Genomic DNA, 20,681 nt, shown 5'->3' with positions numbered 1-20,681 from the left:
CTTTTGTCCATACTCCCAGAAGGATAAAGAATAGGGCAACTTCCAATGGAGAGGATGGGATACGACATTCTGGTGGTAAGAACTGCATGAATTGTATCTCTCTCATCCCACAATTGTCTATTATTATTAAATCAATAATATTTTTTTTAAGTTGAAAAATAATAAAATACAAAGCAGAACTGAAACTTGGTTTGGCATATTGCACCTAAGTAAAAGACTTTAGGGCATGGGGGGGGGGGGGTTAGGTTCTGGAAAATGATGGCAGAGGAGGACCTAGAAAGGACTGAATATGGAAAACTGAGAAATTTTACACATGCTAGAAACTACTGTATTTTCGTGTTGACTATAAACTACTAATCCACCCAATAAGGAAAGAAAAAATAAATAAATAAAGAGCTCACTAATAGCCCAGACTCATGGGTTGGGTAAGTTATTGGTCTTTCTATCCCAGTAGATGATCACAGAGTCTGTCATTTGTTTGGCATCAAAGACACAGCTCTGGGGTGGAGCCAAAATGGCGACTGGAATGTAGCAGCACCCATGGGCTCTGACATCAACTGCTAGAAAGCCTTGAAATCCTGGCATTCAGCGGGACAAGCAAGGAGGCATACTAAAGGTAGACCAGGGAGGTGATTATAATTCAATTTGGGTTAAAAGTTAGAGCAAAAAGAAAGGAAATTTCTTGATTATTTCTCTCAGCCCCCCTCTACCCATAACCAGACCCCAGAGGTAGGGAGCTGCTGCTAGCAGGCTCCCCGTGGAGCTCCTTTCTTTATCAAGATTCCTGGCCACCAGGGTGCCATTAAACCCTGCTTCCAAATTTCTAGGCTATTTCTGTTGTTCCTCTGAGTAAGGGACTTAGACCCATTCACAAGTGACAATTAGCTGATCAAGCAAGCTTCACCTAGCCTGCATGAAAGTTTTTCTTTCTCTTTTTTTCACATTTGTTTTGTATTGTGTTTTCTTTCTCAATCAGTTGTCTAGACTAAATGTACATAGGCTAACAGGGAGCTGTCCAAGCTGTAGACCCACTGCGTGGGCATTTTACTCTGTTCTATTTTACAAATACTATTATATATACACGCATATCCCTTCCCCCCCTCAGGTGACCAAAATTAACTCTTAGTATACTTTCTATTGCTAGACGACAAGAATTATCAGCCACTGTGAGAGACTTGTCTCACTTCTCATACCTCCTCTATACACTATCGCCCTTCTCCCACCTCCAAGCCAATTAAAAAAAAAAAAAATATATATATATATATATATATACACACAACTCTCCTTTCACTGCTTTTTTTTTCTGTTTCCTTCTTTTTTCTTTTCTCTATTTTTTCCCATCTTCCTTTCTCCCTTCCTCTTCCCTCTGCCTTCTGAATTCACTGATACATATATGTGAACTATTTCAGGGAAGAAGTCTGAATCAGAGTAGACTCTTTTTGTGTGTGTCTCTGCTCTACTTCCCCTTCCCCTCTTTCTACCCCTAGAATCCACAGTGGACAGTAGATTTGCATAATTGTCTATTCCTGCTATCCCTTTTTTCCTTTCTCGTTCTTTTTCATTTAGATTTGGTTGTTATTTTTTCTTGAACTGGAGACAATGTGGGACTAACTGGTATTGGTTAAACTGCTCAGTCATTGCTTTAGTTACTACTGCAATTTCTGAGGATGGTGATTGCAATTGTCATAAAGCTATCTAGTATAGTGTGGCTTGTACATAAAACAAAGCAACGGAGGAACAACAGAACATAAAAATAAAAAACACATTAAAAAATGGGTAGATCAAGAGCAAATAAAACTGCTACTCCAATGAATGAAGAGAAGAGCCTAGAAGAAACTACAAATAAGCCAGAAGTAACCATAGATAAGAAAAGCATGCAAGCAATAATAAATTTATTAATCACAGAAATGAAAACAACTTTGGAAGAAAGGAATAGCATTATTAGGGAAACAACAGATGAGACCCTCAAGGAAAATACTAACTACCTTGAGGCAATTAGAGCACTGAAAGCTGAAATAGCTGTAATGAAGAAAGCAGCCAAGGGAAGAGAAAGCAGACTAGCAGAAGCAGAAAACAGAATTAGCCAGACAGAGGATGAGCTAGAGAAAACTAAGAAAGAGGTGAAAGAGCTCAAAAAGATATTGAGAGACACTGAAAACAACAACAGAGACATATGGGATGATCTCAAAAGAAGTAACATTCGTATAATTGGCCTGCCAGAGGAAGAGAGGAAGGGGAAGCAAGCATTCTAGAGGAAATTATAGAAGAAAACTTCCCAGACCTAAACAACAGAAAGAACATTAAGATCCAAGAGGCTCAGAGAGTCCCAAACAGAATCAACCAAGACCTGAAGACACCAAGACACATCATAGTCACAATGAAAAGAAAAAGGATCCTAAAGGCTGCAAGAGAAAAACAAAAAATCACATACAGGGGAAAACCTACAAGACTATCTGCAGACTTCTCTACCCAAACTCTAAAGGCCAGAAGATAATGGCAAGATATCTATCGAGCCCTGAATGAAAAAGGGTTTTAACCAAGGATAATATATCCTGCTAGACTTTCATTCAAACTAGATGGAGTCATCAAAACCTTCTCAGACAAACAACAGTTAAAGGAAGCAACTATCACCAAACCGGCCCTGAAAGGGGTTCTAAAAGACCTCTTATAAACAAGAACATCACTGTAACTCTTGCAACACATCAAATAAATACTTGCTGAACAATTGCACTACAACACATTAAATCCATAATATCAGTAAATGTCAATGGCTTAAACTCACCCATCAAAAGGCACAGAGTGGGAGGATGGACCAGCAAACATAACCCAACCATATGCTGCTTGCAAGAATCCCACTTGACACAACAAGATAAACACAGACTTAAAGTGAAAGGATGGAAAACTATCCTACAGGCTAATGGACCAAAAAAAAAAAAAAAGAGGCAGGAACAGCCATTCTCATCTCTGACACAATAGATTTTAAATTAAATAAAGTAATAAAAGATAGGCAAGGTCATTACATAATGATTAAAGGATCAATCAGCCAAGAAGATATAACAATTATTAACATCTATGCACCCAATGAGGGACCATCTAAATATATTAAACACCTTCTCAAAGAACTTCAAAAATACATCAATAGTAATACAATAATAGTCGGAGACTTTACCACCCCACTCTCATACTTAGATCAACAAAACACAGAATCAACAAAGAAACAAGAGAATTAAATGAATAGATGGACAGACCAGACCACTTGGACATTTTCAGAGCTCTTCACCCCAAAAAATTGGAATACACAATCTTTTCAAATCCACACAACACATACTCAAGGATAGACCACATGTTAGGCCACAAAGACAGCATCAATAAATTCAAGAACATTGAAATCATCCCAAGTATCTTCTCAGACCACAGTGGAGTAAAGCTAACATTTAACAACAAACAGAAAATTATTAAAAGTCACAGAATCTGGAACTAAACAACATACTGCTTAAGAACCACTGGGTCAGAGAGACACTCAAGCAGAAAATACAAATGTTCCTGGAAACAAATGAAAATAAAGACACAACCTATCAAAATATTTGGGACACAGCTAAAGCAGTACTGAGAGGGGAACTCATAGCCATACAATCACATATTAAACAACAAGAAAAAAACCAAATAAACTACCTTACTGCACACATAAGGACATAGAGGAAGAAGAACAAAGGAATCCTAAAGCAAGCAGAAGGACAGAAATCATTAAAATTAGAGCAGAAATAAACAACATCAAAAAATAAGAGAACCATACAGAAGATCAATGAAGCCAAATGTTGGTTCTTTGAAAAATTAAACAAGATTGACAAACCCCTAGCCAGACTCACTACACAAAAAAGGGAGAAGACTCAAATTCATAGAATTGTAAATGTTAGAGGAGATATCACAACTGACACCACAAAAATCCAGAAAATCATATGAAACTTCTATGAAGAACTATGCGCCACCAAGCTAGAAAATCTGGGAGAAATGGAAGAATTCCTAGAAGCATATGCCCTTCCAAAACTGAACCAAGAAGAACTACAAAACCTAAATGCACCTATCACAGACAAAGAAATCAAAACTGTTATTAAGAATCTCCCCAACAACAAAAGTCCTGGACCAGATGGCATCACAAATGAATTCTACAAATCCTTCATTTAACAATTAATACCCATACTTCTAAAGCTTTTCCATAAGATCGAAGAAACAGGGACACTCCCTTCCAGTTTCTATGAAGCCAACATCACTCTGATACCAAAAGAAGATAGAGACACACACACAAAAAAGGAAAACTACAGAACAATATCTCTGATGAACATAGACGCCAAAATATTAAACAAGATCTTGGCCAACCGGATACAACAGCACATCAAAAAGATTGTTCATCACGACCAAGTGGGATTCATCCCAGCAATGCAAGGCTGGTTCTACATCCATAAGTCAATCAATGTCATTCACCACATCAATAAAAGCAAAGCCAAAAGCAACATGATTATCTCAATAGATGCAGAGAAAGCCTTTGACAAAATCCAACACCCATTCATGCTCAAAACTCTACAAAAAATGAGAATAGATGGGAAATTCCTCAAGATAGTGGAAGCCATATATAGCAAACCTACAGCCAACATCATACTCAATGGACAGAAGTTGAAAGCATTTCCCCTCAGATCAGGGACTAGACAGGGCTATCCACTACCACCATTACTCTTCAACATAGTATTGGAAGTTCTTGCCATAGAAATCAGGCAAGAGAAAGAAATCAAAGGAATACAGTTTGGAAGGGAAGAAGTCAAACTCTCACTATTTGCAGATGACATGATAGTATACATAGAAAAACCTAAAGAATCTAGCAGAAAACTACTGGAAGTTATTAGGCAATATAGCAAGGAGTCAGGCTCAATGCACAAAAATCAGTGGCATTTCTCTATAAAAATCACTAATACTGAAGAAGAAGACATCCAGAAATCACTCCCATTCAGTGTTGCATCAAAATCAATAAAATACCTAGTAGAAAAGCTGACCAAAGAAGTGAAATAATTGTATACTGAAAACTATGAGTCACTCTTCAAGGAAATAGAAACTGATACCAAGAAATGGAAAGACATCCCATGCTCATGGATCAGAAGAATAAATATCATCAAAATGAATATTCTCCCCAGAGCCATATACAAATTTGCAATACCCATCAAAGTTCCACCAAGCTTCTTTAAGAAAATACAACAAAAACTACATTCATTTATCTGGAACCAGAAAACACCTAGAATAGCCAAAACCAGAAAACACCTAGAATAGCCAAAACCAAAAGAAACAGAAACGGAGGCATCACACTCCCAGATCTCAAACTATATTATAATGCCATCATCATCAAAACAGCCTGGTACTGGAACAAAAATAGACACACAGACCAGTGGAACAGAATTGAAAGCCCAGATATAAACACCCACACCTATGGACATGTAATCTTTGATAAGGGGGCCCAAAGTATTAAATGGAAGAAGGAGGCTCTCTGCAATAAATGGTGCTGGGGAAACTGGGTTATATATGCAGAAGAATGAAATTGAACCACCTTATCTCACCAGAAACAAAAATCAACTCCAAATGGATCAAAGACCTGGATGTCAGACTGGAAACTACCAAATACTTAGAGGAAAACATGGGTGGAACACTTTCCCACCTAAACCTCAAGGACATCTTTGATGAAACAAACCCAATTGCAAGGAAAACTATAGCAGAAACAAACCAATGGGACTACATCAAATTGAAAAGCTTCTGTACAGCCAAAGAAACTATCACACAAAGACCTCTCACAGAATGGGAGAAGATCTTCACATGCCAAACATCAGACAAGAAACTAATCACCAAAATATACAGAGAACTCAGCAAACTTAGCACCAAAAAAGCAAATGACCCCATCCAAAAATGGGCAGAGGATATGAACAAAACATTCACTTCAGAGGAGATACAAAAGGCTAACAAACATATGAAAAACTGTTCCAGGTCACTGATTGTCAGACAGATGCAAATAAAGACAACATTGTGATACTACCTCACTCCTGTGAGAATGGCATACATCAAAAAGGACAGCAGCAACAAATGCTGGAGAGGCTGTGGGGACAGAGGAACCCTTCTGCACTGCTGGTGGGAATGTAAATTGGTCCAGCCTCTCTGGAGAGCAGTCTGGAGAACTCTTGCAAGGCTAGACATAGACCTTCCATATGACCCAGTAATTCCTCTCCTGGGGATATACCCCAAGGATTCCATAATGCTCAACCAAAAAGAGGTGTGTACTCCTATGTTCATAGCAGCATAATTCATAATAGCTAAAACCTGGAAGGAACCCAGGTGCCCAACAACAGATGAGTGGCTGAGAAAGCTGTGGTACATATACACAATGGAATACTATGCAGCTATTAAGAACAATGAGCCCACCTTATCTGACGCATCTTGGACAGAGCTAGAAGGAATTATGTTAAGTCAGCTAAGTCAGAAAGATAAAGATGAGTATGGGATGATTCCACTCATCAACAGAAGTTGAGAAAGAAGAACAGAAAGGGAAACTAAAAGCAGGATCTGATTAAATTGAGAATAAGGCACCAACGTAAAAGCACTGTGATGAAGGGGAGGATGGCCATTGGGCTTTCCGGCAAGGTGGAGGGTGGGTGGGCAGGGATGGGTTTGGGGATGGCACAGTCTTTTGGTGGTGGTAGTGGTGTTTATCTACAATCCTATTAAAGTGTAAACATTATATAAACCACTATTTAATTAATATGAGAGGCAAAAAACTGATGATATGTCTAGAACTTCTTAAAACACAGAATGAGTCTTTTTAATACATAGGCTGTCTTTGATATGTTCTCTCCCAAAAGCCTAGACTAGGGAGAACAGAAGCAACCGGTAGTATAGCTATACACAAGATGCTGGATACTATACCCCAAACCCTATCAAAGGGACTTTCCAAAGTTAACCCTATCACCAAAGAATGTGATGATAACAATAACTATCCATTGTCTTCTTGAACCCTAAGACAACAGGAACCTCACATTTCCACTATAGAGCCTATATTTCCCCCAGTCCTGGAACTTTAGGGTGGGGCCCACTTTTCTGCATGCTGCTCTCAATTCAAATCAAATAATATTGCATCCATGGATCGCAACCTAATCAACGCTACGAGTGCCACCCCAGCATGCTTCACTTCAGACTGTGACCAGAGACTTCAGGTGTGGAATGACAACCCTTCAGCTTCATCACTCGGGTGAGACCTTCTCTTTCATAGTATTCTCTAATTCCATCCCAGGTGTTCCACTCCCCAATAAAGTCCCCAAACCTAGATATAGTCCAGGTCCCCTGAGATAGACCATAGGTTCACCCGTGCCCATAAACTAGGGGAAAAATATATACCTGAAAGCAGAAGTACACAAGAGCATGCAGGGAATACCCCCAACACTTCATCTGCACTATTACAGTCTTTAAGTCCATGATTGTTCAACAATTTGTTTGGCTTTGTATGTTAACTCTCTTTTCAGCCAACAGGTTCCGGATGCTGACCAGACTTCCCTGGACAGACGACCCCATCAATGTGTACTGGAGCGCCACTTCCTCAGAGCCCCACCCTACTAGGGAAAGAGAGAGGTAGACTGAGAGTATGGATCGACCAGTCAACGCCCATGTTCAGTGGGGAAACAATTACAGAAGCCAGACCTTCCACCCTCTGCAACCCACAATGACCTTGGATCCATACTCCCAGAGAGATAGAGAATGGGAAGGCTATCAGGGGAGGGGGTGGGATGTGGAGATCGGATTATGGGAATCATGTGGAATTGTACCCCTCTTATTCTATGGTTTTGTTAATGTCTCCTTTCTTAAATAAATTAAAAAAAAGAAAGAAAGACACAGCTCTGTACCCCTATTCTGGATTAAAGGCCTCCAACCTGAGTTAGTTGGCCTTTGAGTATTGTTGTTAAGTCTTGAATCAATGGCCTATTAATTTGACTCAAAAGACAAATATCCAAAACTATGTACTCTGCTAAGATCAAAACCAGAAAGGGAGAAGGGCATGAGAGGGTTTGCAAGGTCTTTCCTGTATATCATTTTTATTTAATTTTCACAACTACCCTTAGAAGTGGAACTAGATAGTGTTCTCATTTCATAGATGAAATAGAGAGTGAACTGTTTGTGACTGGATGGTGCCAGAGCTCAAACATGGGTCTACGTGGATCTGAAGGTCTTTCCATAGAACCCTGAGGTACTATGCAAAGAATTCAGCTGCCCTTGGGCAGGATTCAGAGATACCACTGTCTGAGGTTTAACTTTTCAAGTTTTTTCTTTTTAATTTTCTTTTTTGAATTTTGAGGAAAATACTTGTGAAGAATCCACATCACTTGTTAACATCTATATTCTGATCAGTCTTGAACAGCACTAGCCAAATACTACACAGGTCTGAGAAAAGGCATTTCCTCTTTCCACTGCATCTTGATGGTGCAGATTTATGGTCTTGCAATGAAGCAAACAAACAAGAAATGTGAGGAGAGAGTAAAAGAAATAGATACTGTCAGAAATGAGGAATTCACTGACCCTAAATCTAGGCCATCTCAAGGGAAGTTGGCCACTGACTAAGCCTCTTAAAAGCTGAAAAGTCATCCCAGGCCATCATGAAAGAAAGAAAGAGAGCTTGAACAAAGCAGAAACAAATGTGATCTTCAAAGTCTTAAATGTCAACTTGAAGGATAACTTAGAAGCAGTGAGATGGGCCAAGAAAACCTGCAGCTGTGCCTGCCAGCATCAGAAGCTCCTTGTGTCCTTTGGAAGAGACATTTCTCTAGAGTGTCAAGCAGGGGAGGGGGGTTGGGGAGCAGAGAGCAGCCCCCACCCCAACCACACCCACTGGAAATGTTTACTGACAGCTAGTCTCCACTCTTTACAACCCATCAGATCCTCCTCTTATTCTGACCAGAGCACCCTTGAGGGCTGCTTAACTGACCTCTGACCTCACCCTTATTTTTCAAAACTCACCTGGCTCTTCAGGTCAGTTCTTTTGCACCATAAAGAATACAGGACTTGCATGCTTGAGTTCAGTCTTATCTCTTGCACTACATACATCAGCAGTATGAGCATCTGTTTGTCTCTCACCCCACCTCCACACCTCCCCATCTCCTCAATGCCTTGTCATAGTCACATAGTCTCTTCTCAAGAGAGTTCCAATATAGGAGTGTTTTCAGACCAAATGTCCAGATTCCTGGTGCCTCTTCCCACCTCTCAGAATAATGGACCAAGAAAACCCCACTGGCCATCTTTCCCAAAAGGAGGAAGTAAGGGTAACCTAAACCCTCAAAATTTCATCAAATGTCCTTCCAGTATGGGAAATATACAGCTAGGTTTGGGGAGACATCCTTTTCAAGTAAGATGGAATCTGGATGGCTAAAAACATTTAAAATTGAAATTATGAAATCCCCTTTATTAGAGAGTAGAAGCACTCCTAGCTCTGTTCTACATCCTTCCTCAAAAATGTCATTTTCATAGTAACTTTATGAGGTAAATATCTTCATTTTACAGATGAGAAGACTGACACTGAGAAAGAGCAAGTAAACAAATTCTTATGTTCCTAATTCTCTCCCAGAGCAGTCTGCTTTGATGTCTGCAATCTTTTCACTGTATTCTTGTACCAGGTGACATTTTAAGTCTAGGTACAGAGCCTCGGGCCATGAGGATTTAGAGAAACCCCCCCCCCCCCAAGTCTTCATCTGCACTACTCCAGCCTTTAGGTTCATGATTAATCAACAACTTGTTTGGCTTTCTATGTTAACTCTATTTTCAGCCACCAGGTTCCAGATGCTACCATGATGCTAATCAGACTTCCCTGGACAGATGACCCCACCAATGTGTCCTTGAGCTCTAATTCTCCAGAGCCCTACCCCACTAGGGAAAGAGAGAGGCAGGCTGGGAGTATGGATCAACCTGTCAATGCCCATGTTCAGTGGGGAAGCAATTACAGAAACCTTCTGCATCTCACAATGACCATGGGTCCATACTCCCAGAGGGTTAAAGAATAGGAAAGCTATCAGAGGAGGGAATGGGATACAGAGATCTGGTGGTGGGAAGTGTGTGACCCTCTTATCCTATGCTTTTGTCAATGTTTCCATTTTACAACTAAAAATAAATTAATAAATAAATTAATGACAAAAAAACAAAGATAAGGACACCCTCCAAACTTTTCCTTCTGTCAAATGATTTGCCTTCTGGACTCCAGGAGAGCCTGAAAATGTATCATCTCCTCTCTAAGTATTCTGATCTCAAAAATCACTGAAAAGCAGGCAAGATGTTTGGATACTGAGAAAGCTTCAGGGTCAGCCCAAATCGCAGTGACCTGACAACTACAACCCTCCCACCCCTGCTGCCCCCTTCTAAAGTCAGTGAAACACCTCCCTGAGCAAACTCAGAGGGTCAGAATTCCATAGATCCTCTGGGGGGAAATAAGGTCATATGAAAGAGCTGAAAAAACAGTCCTCACCCTCAGCTCTCTCCGAGAAGGCTAATTGGAAGATTCCTGGGAATCTACCTCCCTGAGGTCACCTGGACACTCAGTTTTCTGTTTATAAACAATGGGAATGAGCAGACACATCCAAACTTGTTACTTCCTTTGGCTCCCCTGAAACCAAAGCAGCAAGCCTCTACCTTATACATGAACTTTGCCTCCTCCTGACTACATAGAGTTCACCTCCTTGTCTTCTTCAGCCAGGATCCAGGCTTTGTGACAGTAGGGAGAACTGAACCTGCTTAGCAAGCTTTGGGGGAAAACAAAAGGTTGGGAAAGAAGACTGAAGGAAGAACAGGTCCCCCACAGAAAGCAGTAGACTTTCATCCTCCCCCATACCCACCAGCAGAAACAAAACAAAACACCTGCTGGCTTTCTTACTGGTCCTGCCTTACACTCCCCCACCCCCTATGTACCCCCTTCTTCCTGAACTCTTGACTCTCTAAGTGACAATACCCAAGAGAGTGTTCTCTCCACTTTTTGTCCTGATGGAGGCACTAGTATTCCCTAAACATCCAAGGATCCAGAGGAAAAATAAATCTGAGAACTCAGCTAGGAGTTGGGAGCCAGAATATGCAATACCAGGGAGCAGGACAAGAATAGCATGCTTGTTTGTTTTTCAAGGAAGAAAATGGGGGTCAGATACAGCTCCCAATGCAGATGAGAAATGGGCCACTTATGCTTCCATGCCTGAGGCCAAGACCATCACCACAGCCATGAATGCATAAATAGGCAGCTGCTGTGCACCTCACAGAGGCCCAGCTACCCCTGTTAACAGAAGGCCTGTTTACACTGCCCTTAGGTAAAGTTCCTGCTTCTTCATCACACTCCAGTTAGAGGACACACTCCTGAAGTAAAAAGGCAAAAACAAAAACAAAAAAAAAAGGCTACCTCTGACATTGTTTTCTGCCTAGATCTTTTAGAGCAGTTCCTTAGGAATCAATCTGTATAATTTTTGAAACCCTGTCCAAATCTCAAACTTCCTGTAGGCCTCTTTTCAGACCCACATTTTCTCCCTGTCTCTTCATGCTGCTTTTTTTTTTCCCTAAGACACAGGGAGAATCCAGTTATCCTCCTCCCACTCTAACTGTAGGTTGTCTGTATTGCAAAAGACAAAACTGGTGACAAGGGCAAAACTGGAAGGGTTTCTCTTTGTGCTGACTGTTAAAACCCAACTGTTGACATCCAGCACCAGGCATTGGGCAATCCAGGACCCATGGGTGCTTAGAACCACATGCTCCCTTTGCTCCACTCATCGTAGAGCACAATTCCCCCTACTTTCAGTAGACTTTACTGAGAAACCCAAGAAACTGATACTGAACTTGGAGCAACCAAAACTGAAGGCCTCTCAAAGGTGAGAAGTGGCTTTCATGCTCACTTAGATTTCAAGGAACACCTCAGAGGACTCTTTGCTGAAGAGGTATGATTTCCTTCCCACCTTTCCCAGGAACTTCCCAAATAACCCCACAGAAGGGTGGAAGAATGGCTGAGGCAGAGAGAGAAGAGTTAAATGAAGCCCAGACCTCAGCAATCTGTGTTCAATTTTGATAAAAATCTCTCTCCCTCTCCCCCATCAGCCCCCCTTCCTCCAGCCCACAGCTCAGACATGTCTCTTTATGTTAGGAGCTTGCATCTTGTTTGGGGCACCGCTAGGTGCCCAGAGAAGTCAGCCTGTCTCTTACCATGGGCACATTTGGCATACACTCCCATCCTTAAAGGGCATCTGAACCACCACCTCCTCCTCCTTCTTAGTTACCTGCTTCCAGTCCATAACCTCCCTTTCTGGGTGCACAGTTCATCACCTGATGATGTCAGGGCCACAGCACAAGACTGGGCAGAGGCTCAGGTGCTGAAGACTCCAAAACCAAGACTCCTTTCCTAGGAGAGCCTTCTCTCCTGTAAGGTCCCAGAGCCACTGAGAGCTGAGAACAAGAACCTCCAGCCCCCTCTCCCCCGTCAGTTGGCTAGAGGCCAAGCCTGCAAATAGGACACCACCACCACCACCACCCCCCCCCATTCTCCAGCCCCCAGGGTTTGTAAAGAGTTAAATCACCCATCACCCAAATGAAGGTACAAGTGAACTAAGTGGGGGGAGGGGGAGAGTTTTACCACACACACACTAAGTTGTAAGTTTGAGGGGTACCAGCTTTGTTTGTCCACTTGTGACACCAAGGACTCGGATTTCAAAGCCACAAGCAACATTTTCCCAAGTTTTCCAAAGACATTTCCTGTGTCCAGATGGACCGACACACACACACACACACGCACACGCACACACACAAACACACACACAAACACACACACACATGCAAATCACATCCACACAACAGAAACACGCACACATTTGCAAGGAGCTCACACATGAGCAAGGAGCTCACTTACGTACTAGGGGCTCCTGCAAACACTTGATAGAAACAAACCAAACAAAACAAAAGAAAAAAACAAAAACATCCCAGCCAGAGTGGAGACTGACTGCATTTCTAAGCCCCTTGTAGCAGAGTCGAGAAAGTTCGTGGACGGAGAGAAAAAGTGTGGCCCGGCCCGCTGAAAAGTCCTCCTCAAGTGGGGCGCCCCGACCCTAGAAGGGTGGCTGGGAGGATAGGCAGGGCAGCCGTACTTACTGTGAGGACCCCATGGAGCGCCCGCGGCTCTTCAGCCCGAGTCACCCCCGCAGCTGCCGTTCCGCTCTGCTCTCCCAGGTCTGCCCGCCGGCCGGCCGCTCCGCAGCCGCTGTATTCCAGGGAAAGCACCGCGGCAGGCAGCCCCTCCCGGTCCGCCTCGCTCACCGCCCGCCCCGCTCTGACGTCAGGCGTCTTGGAGCGGGATATTTATGGCAAGTATACTCTCGAATTTTCCCTAGGTAGAGTTCTGATTGCAGCTCCTTGGGATTTGTAAGTTTCACACTTTCAGACAGAAAGGAGGGAAAGGAGGCTGTGAGGGAGCTGCGGCAGGCAGGGTGAGGCAATGAGGGTGGCTGTTTCCAGTTCTGGCAAGGAGCCTTCTCAAGGCTCCCTCTGTTTTGGAAACATGGAAGGGTCAAGGAGGCAAAGGGGGCGAAATGGGCTGTGAGTTTCTCCAAGTGCCTCCTCCAATGGGCCACTGGCAGAAAGACATGGTTTGAGCCTGTTGAAGAGACAGGTGCTGGAGAATGGCTTCCCTTTTTGGCCAAAGCATACCTTCAACGGATAGGATAGCCTTAGGAAGGTACAGACTAAGAAAGGAGAAACATTAGACTGAACAAAACAGCTCATTAGAAGCCCTGATCCACACCCTAACAACTTGCCCATTTCTTCTTTGGGAGTGTGTATGTTTAAAAAAAAGTTTATTTTTATTAAATTATGCTCCACACTCACTGCCTCTGTATAGCTTTTCCAACTCAGTGCCAGTCAATTCATCTTCCTTCACTGCTTATATACTGAGTTTGAACCATTTACAATACTTCTTATTCATACTTTTAAAAACTACCTTTATTATTTCTCTTTCACTCTCTCTTTTTTTTTTTTTTTTTTTTTTAATGTGATTGTGATCCATCTCCTGAAATGGGTTGGACGTTGCCTTACTTAAGAGCAACTACCTCTTCCAAAACTGGCGTCATTATCTCCTGGGAGGATGTTTATCTTCTCCACTCTTTTTGCCCTCACAAAATGTACATGCAGATGATGTCTGAGCGATGTTAGGTAAGGATCCAGAGAGAGTTTTCTAGGTGTTCTTGTCTGGATTCTGGTGGCCATTCGTTTCTCCACTTAACTGAGGGAGCTGAGGAAAATGGCTTGGTTTCAAGGTCATTCTACCAAAGGAGAGAAAAAGATAGTGATGCTTAATGGAGAATTACTCAGCAATAAAAAAAGATGCTCTTGTGTCCTTTGCAATAAAATGGATAGAATTGGAGAAGATAATGCTTAGTGAAGCAAATAAGGAGGTAAAGAACAACTACAGAATGGTCTCATTTATATGCAGAATATAGAGAATTGAACATATAAGCAAAATTTTTACCATATAATTGGCTCCTTTTATCTCATTTACTTACTCCTTTCCCCTCTTCCACTCTGTTAACCATTAATTAGTTGTTCTTATAGTCTTCTGTTTTAACTGACTTTCTTGGTTTCTCTATATACCACATATGAGTGACATTGTATGACATTTGTCTTTGACTTATTTCATTAAGCATAGTGCTCTCTATGTTCCTTCATGCTGCTTCAAATGGCAGGACTTGGCCTTTCTTATAATTGAGCTATAGATACTTTCTTTAGCCAGTCATCTATTGATGACCACTTGAGTTATTTCTAGCACTAGAGGTGTTTTTTGTTTTGTTTTTATATAAAGACATGGATCCAGAGAAGTAGAGTGAGAGAAAAAGAGAATCACACCAAGATCACAACACTGAAATTTTCTCCTATGTAGTGGGACTCCAAGGTTAAACCTGAGTTGTACACATGGCAAAGCAGCTCACTACCAACAGAGAAACTTCTTTGGCCCATCAAGAGAAAAAAAAAAAAAAAGGAAAAGAAAAGGAAAGGTCAGATTCAGATGGCATATTCCTTCATCCCTTTAACTTTTCGTATCCTCTTTCCTCTATTCTTTTCTCTTAGAACCTAAGTACTTATATATTATATCCAGAAATGCAGTAGCCAAATTGCAACCTTAAGAACAAAAGATACTTACAGACAGTTGAGCAGGAAAGAAGAAGCTGGTATTCAAGAAGATATCCCTAAGCAACTGTACCTTTCTCTGACTTTATGTTAGATGAGAAAATTCTAACTTATCTTATGTATTTAAGTTGTTGTGATTGAATTTTCTGTTGATTACAACCAAATACAACACTGATACACTAAATGTTCCAAAAAGTATTACACTGAGGCAATTCTTAGGCATTAGATTATAGGTATGGCAATTACTTTTTGAAATGATACATTGCAATAGTGCAATTCTTTACAGTTTTCAGAGTCTGTTCTCATATATCTCACCTGAAACTCAAAACTTCCATTACTTATGTATGAAAAGAAGTCATATCTAATAAGTATTGTGCTCACAATCACACTGCAAAAACTTTGGACTTTCACCTACATATCTCCTTTTTGTGGATTTTCAGCAATATTTTTAACAAAACAGCTAAGAAGCGCTTAATGAAGAATTCTCATGCCCAAATCAAAGTGGGTCCTATTTAATTTGACTTTGATGAATCAAATTTTTCATTTATTCATTTCAAAGGTTATATTTGTGGCCAAGTGGTGGCACACCTGGTTGAGCACACGTGTTATAATGTGTGAGAACCCAGGTTTGAGCCCCTTGCCCCCACCTGTAGTGCAAAGCTTTTGTGAGTATTAAGCAGTGTTGCAGGTGTCTCTCTGTCTTTTTCCCTATCACCCCATCCCTCTCAATTTCTTACTGTCTATATACAATTAATAAATAAAAATAATAATTAAAAATTCCAAACCCAAAAATAAAGACTTCATTTGTTCATTCCCAGGTTCTTGAGTCCCTGCTGCCCTGCAACTGTGGTTAGGGCACACTCTGCCCCCACCCCACTAGGCTAACAGAAAGCTTACTAGACTTGTTTTTAGTAATCATTTGCAGTTTTCCCTGACCCTCCCATTAACACTGATGTTATCTAACCATACAAGCAATTTGCATTTCGTGTGCTCACTTCAATTTGCATTCATTTCATAAACAAATGTATTATTATAAATAAATTCTGCAATTGCAAAGTGCCACAGTCTACTTGGAAATGAAGTCCAGTATACTGTTTCTCTGAATTCTGTTCACCTTCAGACTGCTCACTGATATTCTTTCCTGAATCTCTGCTGTGTCTCTTTCAAATGTCATATACATGGTCTTTGTGATAAATCCGGGTATTCACTCTGTATCCTGGCATGCTTTGAAATGTTAGAGCATTCATTTCTCATAGATTTCCCCTCTCTGATTTCTACCTTCCCATTACTACTTTGTCCTAGGAGAAAAAGTTTCTCTTTAGTTCCTTGCTTCCATTTACATGTTGCTATCCCCCAGAGATTCTTCAGTGTTCTCCTTTCTCCTTAGCATCATAGACCCTCCTCTTGTACCTTTCTGGTGAAGTACACCATGGTCTCAATAACTGCATAGGAAAATCAATCATTATCTTGATGTCCAAATCTATATTCTAGCTGCCATTTCCTTCTTAATTTCAATTTTCCTTTACCAACTTTTATTGTCTATTGTCACAGCATATGGTTAATATTAAATAAGTGGTGTTTGTTTTTAATTATTTTGTGCAAAAAAGAATACAGGAAAGTTACTAACACATAAAATAGTTATATAACTGACTCATTTTTAGTATCAAGAGCTGTGGTTGGCCTGGAAACCATGCCACAGGCCAATATCCACAGTGAAAAGGAAATGTAATAGAATTAATAGAAATTAGCAGCAGCAGACCAAATAGAAATGAAGTAGCAGACTGAATGAGAAATAAAATAGCCTGGTTAAATCATTTTAGAGGTAACTGATTTAAAGTATATTCGCTACCTTATTCTAGGCAAAATGAGAAAAGGAAAGGGATTACAGGTGAGGTGAGATAAAGACCTAGCAGTGAGAGCGGGGGGATATAAGGAGAATATTACAAGGGGAGTGAGGTTATACAACTGAATCTTCCAGAATTCTCTAGGTCTGGGAGAGGAGTGTCTCCATTTTTGCATAGGTCAGTTTATTCACTTTCTCTTGGGAAAAATACAAGAAGCTCATAAAATCATAAAATGTGTGGTTTTCGGCCCTCCAACTCCCCTTCCTCACTTCCAGTCTGTTTTTTTTTTTTTTTTTTTTTTTTTTTTTTTTTTTTTTTGTCTAGTGAGTCTTGAACAGTCCACGATTAGGAGAACCCATTCCAAAGTCATCTGGTTCACCCTCCTCCTCCCAAATCCACACACAAAAAACCCTAATGTTTGTGGAGACAGTACTAATCTCTTGTTCTCAAGACCTTCAAGGATGGGTCTCTTTCTTCAACTGTCATACCCCTGGAGTGTTCTCTGAACATACAGTCAAGTTCTGGGCAAGACATGCTAATATGTCTTCAAATAGTGCACCATACTTTTTCCAGCTTTCAAAGTCAACCATGTATTCCCAAGACCCAGTCTAGTGTTGCTGTTAAGGAAACTTTGCAAAGATTCCTCCTTGCTCACTATCATCACCAACCTTAAGGGTAGAACTCATAGTTTATAGCATATGGAGCATAGGAATACTGAGTAAAGATCTTTTTGAGAATAAATAAGAATCCTGTAGATAGGACACCTAATCAATATGAGGCTTTTTGTCATTAACATAAAAATTCTCCTGATTTACTAGCATAAGTTGTAGAACACTTTGAAAAGAATGAAGGGATTAGAATTACAGACCTTGGGCAGAGGAGGTAGTATAATGTTATTCAAAAGACGTTCATGCTTGAAGCTCTGGGGTCCCAGGTTCAATCTCCAGCACCACCACAAACCAGAGCTGAATAGTGTTCTAACATCTCTTCCTCTCTATCACCCCCTTCTCTCTGCCATATATATATATATATATATATATATATATATATATAATTTTTTAAATAGTAGTTTGGCAGACCCTTATTTTTTTATTTATAAAAAGGAAACACTGACAAAACCATAGGATAAGAAGGGTACAACTCCACACAACTTCCATGATCAGAACTCCATATCCCATCCCCTCCCTTGATAGCTTTTCTCTTCTTTAACCCTCTGGGAGTATGGACCCAAGGTCATTGTGGGATGCAGAAGGTAGAAGATCCGGCTTCTGTAATTGGTTCCCCGCTGAACATATGTTGTTAAAATCTATCTAGCAATAATCCATCTATCTTAGTATACACACTGACACATATACAGGCATCCAGTTGGTTCTACTTCTCTGGATAATCCTGACTAATACAATGTTCCTCATTTGTAATATGGGATAAAGATTGTTCTATCCTGAAGGATTGCTGAAAAAGTCAGTTTAGTCAAAACAGATTTTCAAATCTCTACTTGTTCAGCAAAGTGCCAAAATCTGGGATCAAGGGAACTGCTAATGCCTAAAAGGTAGAATTTGTGTTAACTGACATCATATCCTGTTGTATGCTTCACATTGGTTTGGGCCCCGGAGAAAACAACAATATCCCCAGACAATAACTTGGATCTACCTGCATATCAGATTTCAGGCTCAGCGGAAAAAAGAAAAGGAAAAAAAAAAGCTAATGTAGTAGGCCCTTTGGAATATAACTAAAATATGCCTACTAGCTATCTACAAAATGGAGGACCCCCAAACTCTTCATCGGCACTATTCCAGCCTTTAGGTTCATGATTGGTCAACAATTTGTTTGGCTTTGTATGTTAACACTCTTGTCAACCACCAGGTTCCAGATGCTAGCATGATGCTGACCCGACTTCCCTGGATAGGCAACCCCACCAATGTGTCCTGGAGCTCTGCTTCCCCAGAGCCCTATCCCACAAGGGAAAGAGAGAGGCAGGCTGGGAGTAGGGATCGACCTGTCAATGTCCATGTTCAGCGGGGAAGCAATTACAGAAGCCAGACCTTCCACTTTCTGCATCCCACAATGACCTTAGGTCTATGGACTCCCAGAGGGTTAAAGAATAGGAAAGCTATCAGGGAAGGGGATGGGATACGGAGTTCTGGTGGTGGGAATTGTGTGAAGTTGTACCCCTCTTATCCTATGAATTCCTTTTTATAAATAAAAAAAAAGAATTTTGCTAAACTGGACTCTGTCCAGCATAGACATGTCATACATCAGCCATATTGATCCTAAGCTCATTCCTGCTTCTGTCACTTATAATGGCAAATGTAATTTTTGTTACTTAGAAGTGACCTCCTAGACATTATCTGACAATAACTTCCAAGAATATGACCAAAGAGAGGAAAAATCCAGAACTACGATTTCTTCCTGAAAGATTTTTTTCTTTTTTAAAATAATTTATTTATTATTGATTGAATAATGATTGACAAGATTGTGGTATAAGAGGGGTACAATTCCATACAATTCCCACCATCAGAGTTCCATATCCCCTTCCCTCCACTAGAAATTTCCCTATTTTCTATCCCTCTGGGAGTATGGACCAAAGATCTTTATGGGGTGCAGAAGGTGAGGGGTCTTGCTTTTGTAATTGTTTCTCTTCTGGACATGGGCATTGACAGGTCAATTCATACCCCCAGCCTGTTCCTATCTTTCCCTAGGGGGGTAGAACTCTAGGGAGGTGGGGTTCCAGGACACACTGGGGAGGTCATCTGTCCAGGGAAGTGAGGTTGGCATAATGGAAGCATCTGCAACTTGGTGGTTGAAAAAGCATTAAGATATAAAGCAGAACAATTTGTTTAATAACCAAGAACCTAAAGCTAAAAGTATAGCAGATGAAATTTAGGGTCTTCATGCTGTAAGGAGCTAGGAAGTCTATTTTAGATCATCTTAAGAGGCCCATGACTTTACTATGTTTTTACTGAGCCCAACAGCTAACATACAAGTGGCCTAGGAATATTGTCTGTGAAGATGGTGTCTGAGTTGAGGATAGGACTAGAAAGCTGGATAAGGGCAGAGAGAAGCTCCCCAAAATGAGGAAAGTATATAAAATACCATTAACTATAAACCCCATAGATATAATCTCAGGCTCATGTCTATTTGGGGCTTTTCAATAGAACACAAAGTTACCCTTTCCATTGGTACCCTTCTTCAGAATGTAAACCTCTTTAAAAATCTTTCCAAAAAGATAGGGCTAGGTTCATGTTGTGGTGAAGTTGTGGTAGAAATGTCAGAAAGCATGACACCAGAAAAAAACTTGGTTTCTAATCTCAGCTCTATTCTTACAGCTGAATAAGGACATCATGTATAATGGCTTCTCTTGGAAATAATAAAAAAAAAAAAGATTGAGAAGTTTCAATTTCATATACTAGAGTGATGAGTAAATTACAAATACTCTGCACCCTATGAATGACCATTATTATTGTCTTTTCCTTTCTTTGTCCTTTACCACCTCCACCTCTGCCCTGCCCTACACTTAACACACACACACACACACACACACACACACAGCCTTTAGTTCTTACCAAAAAGGCAGTTAATGTTAGTCTACTATTCACCAGGTTCCTGGAATCTAGCTCTTTGCAAACATCTTTGCCCAGA

General features: G+C 40.8%; 1 protein-coding gene across 3 annotated transcripts in view; it reads right to left on the bottom strand.

The window, feature by feature from the left end:
• The window catches only part of DAAM2 (dishevelled associated activator of morphogenesis 2), a 153,281-nt gene extending 139,820 nt beyond the window's left edge, over window positions 1-13,461 (bottom strand). Inside the window, exon 1 of one of the 3 annotated variants that reach the window (XM_060189746.1) lies at window positions 13,171-13,461. The gene's annotated coding sequence lies outside the window, so the exon portion shown is untranslated. The remainder of the gene's footprint in view (window positions 1-13,170) is intronic. The other 2 variants (XM_016185878.2, XM_007517802.3) reach the window with 2 other exon arrangements.
• Between the last annotated feature and the right edge of the window lie 7,220 nt (window positions 13,462-20,681).

This window comes from Erinaceus europaeus, chromosome 4 (genome assembly GCF_950295315.1).
Source record: "Erinaceus europaeus chromosome 4, mEriEur2.1, whole genome shotgun sequence".
In the NCBI taxonomy this organism is placed as follows: domain Eukaryota; kingdom Metazoa; phylum Chordata; class Mammalia; order Eulipotyphla; family Erinaceidae; genus Erinaceus; species Erinaceus europaeus.
Note: the sequence above shows the minus strand (reverse complement) of the source record. Positions and strands in the feature narration are given on the sequence as shown.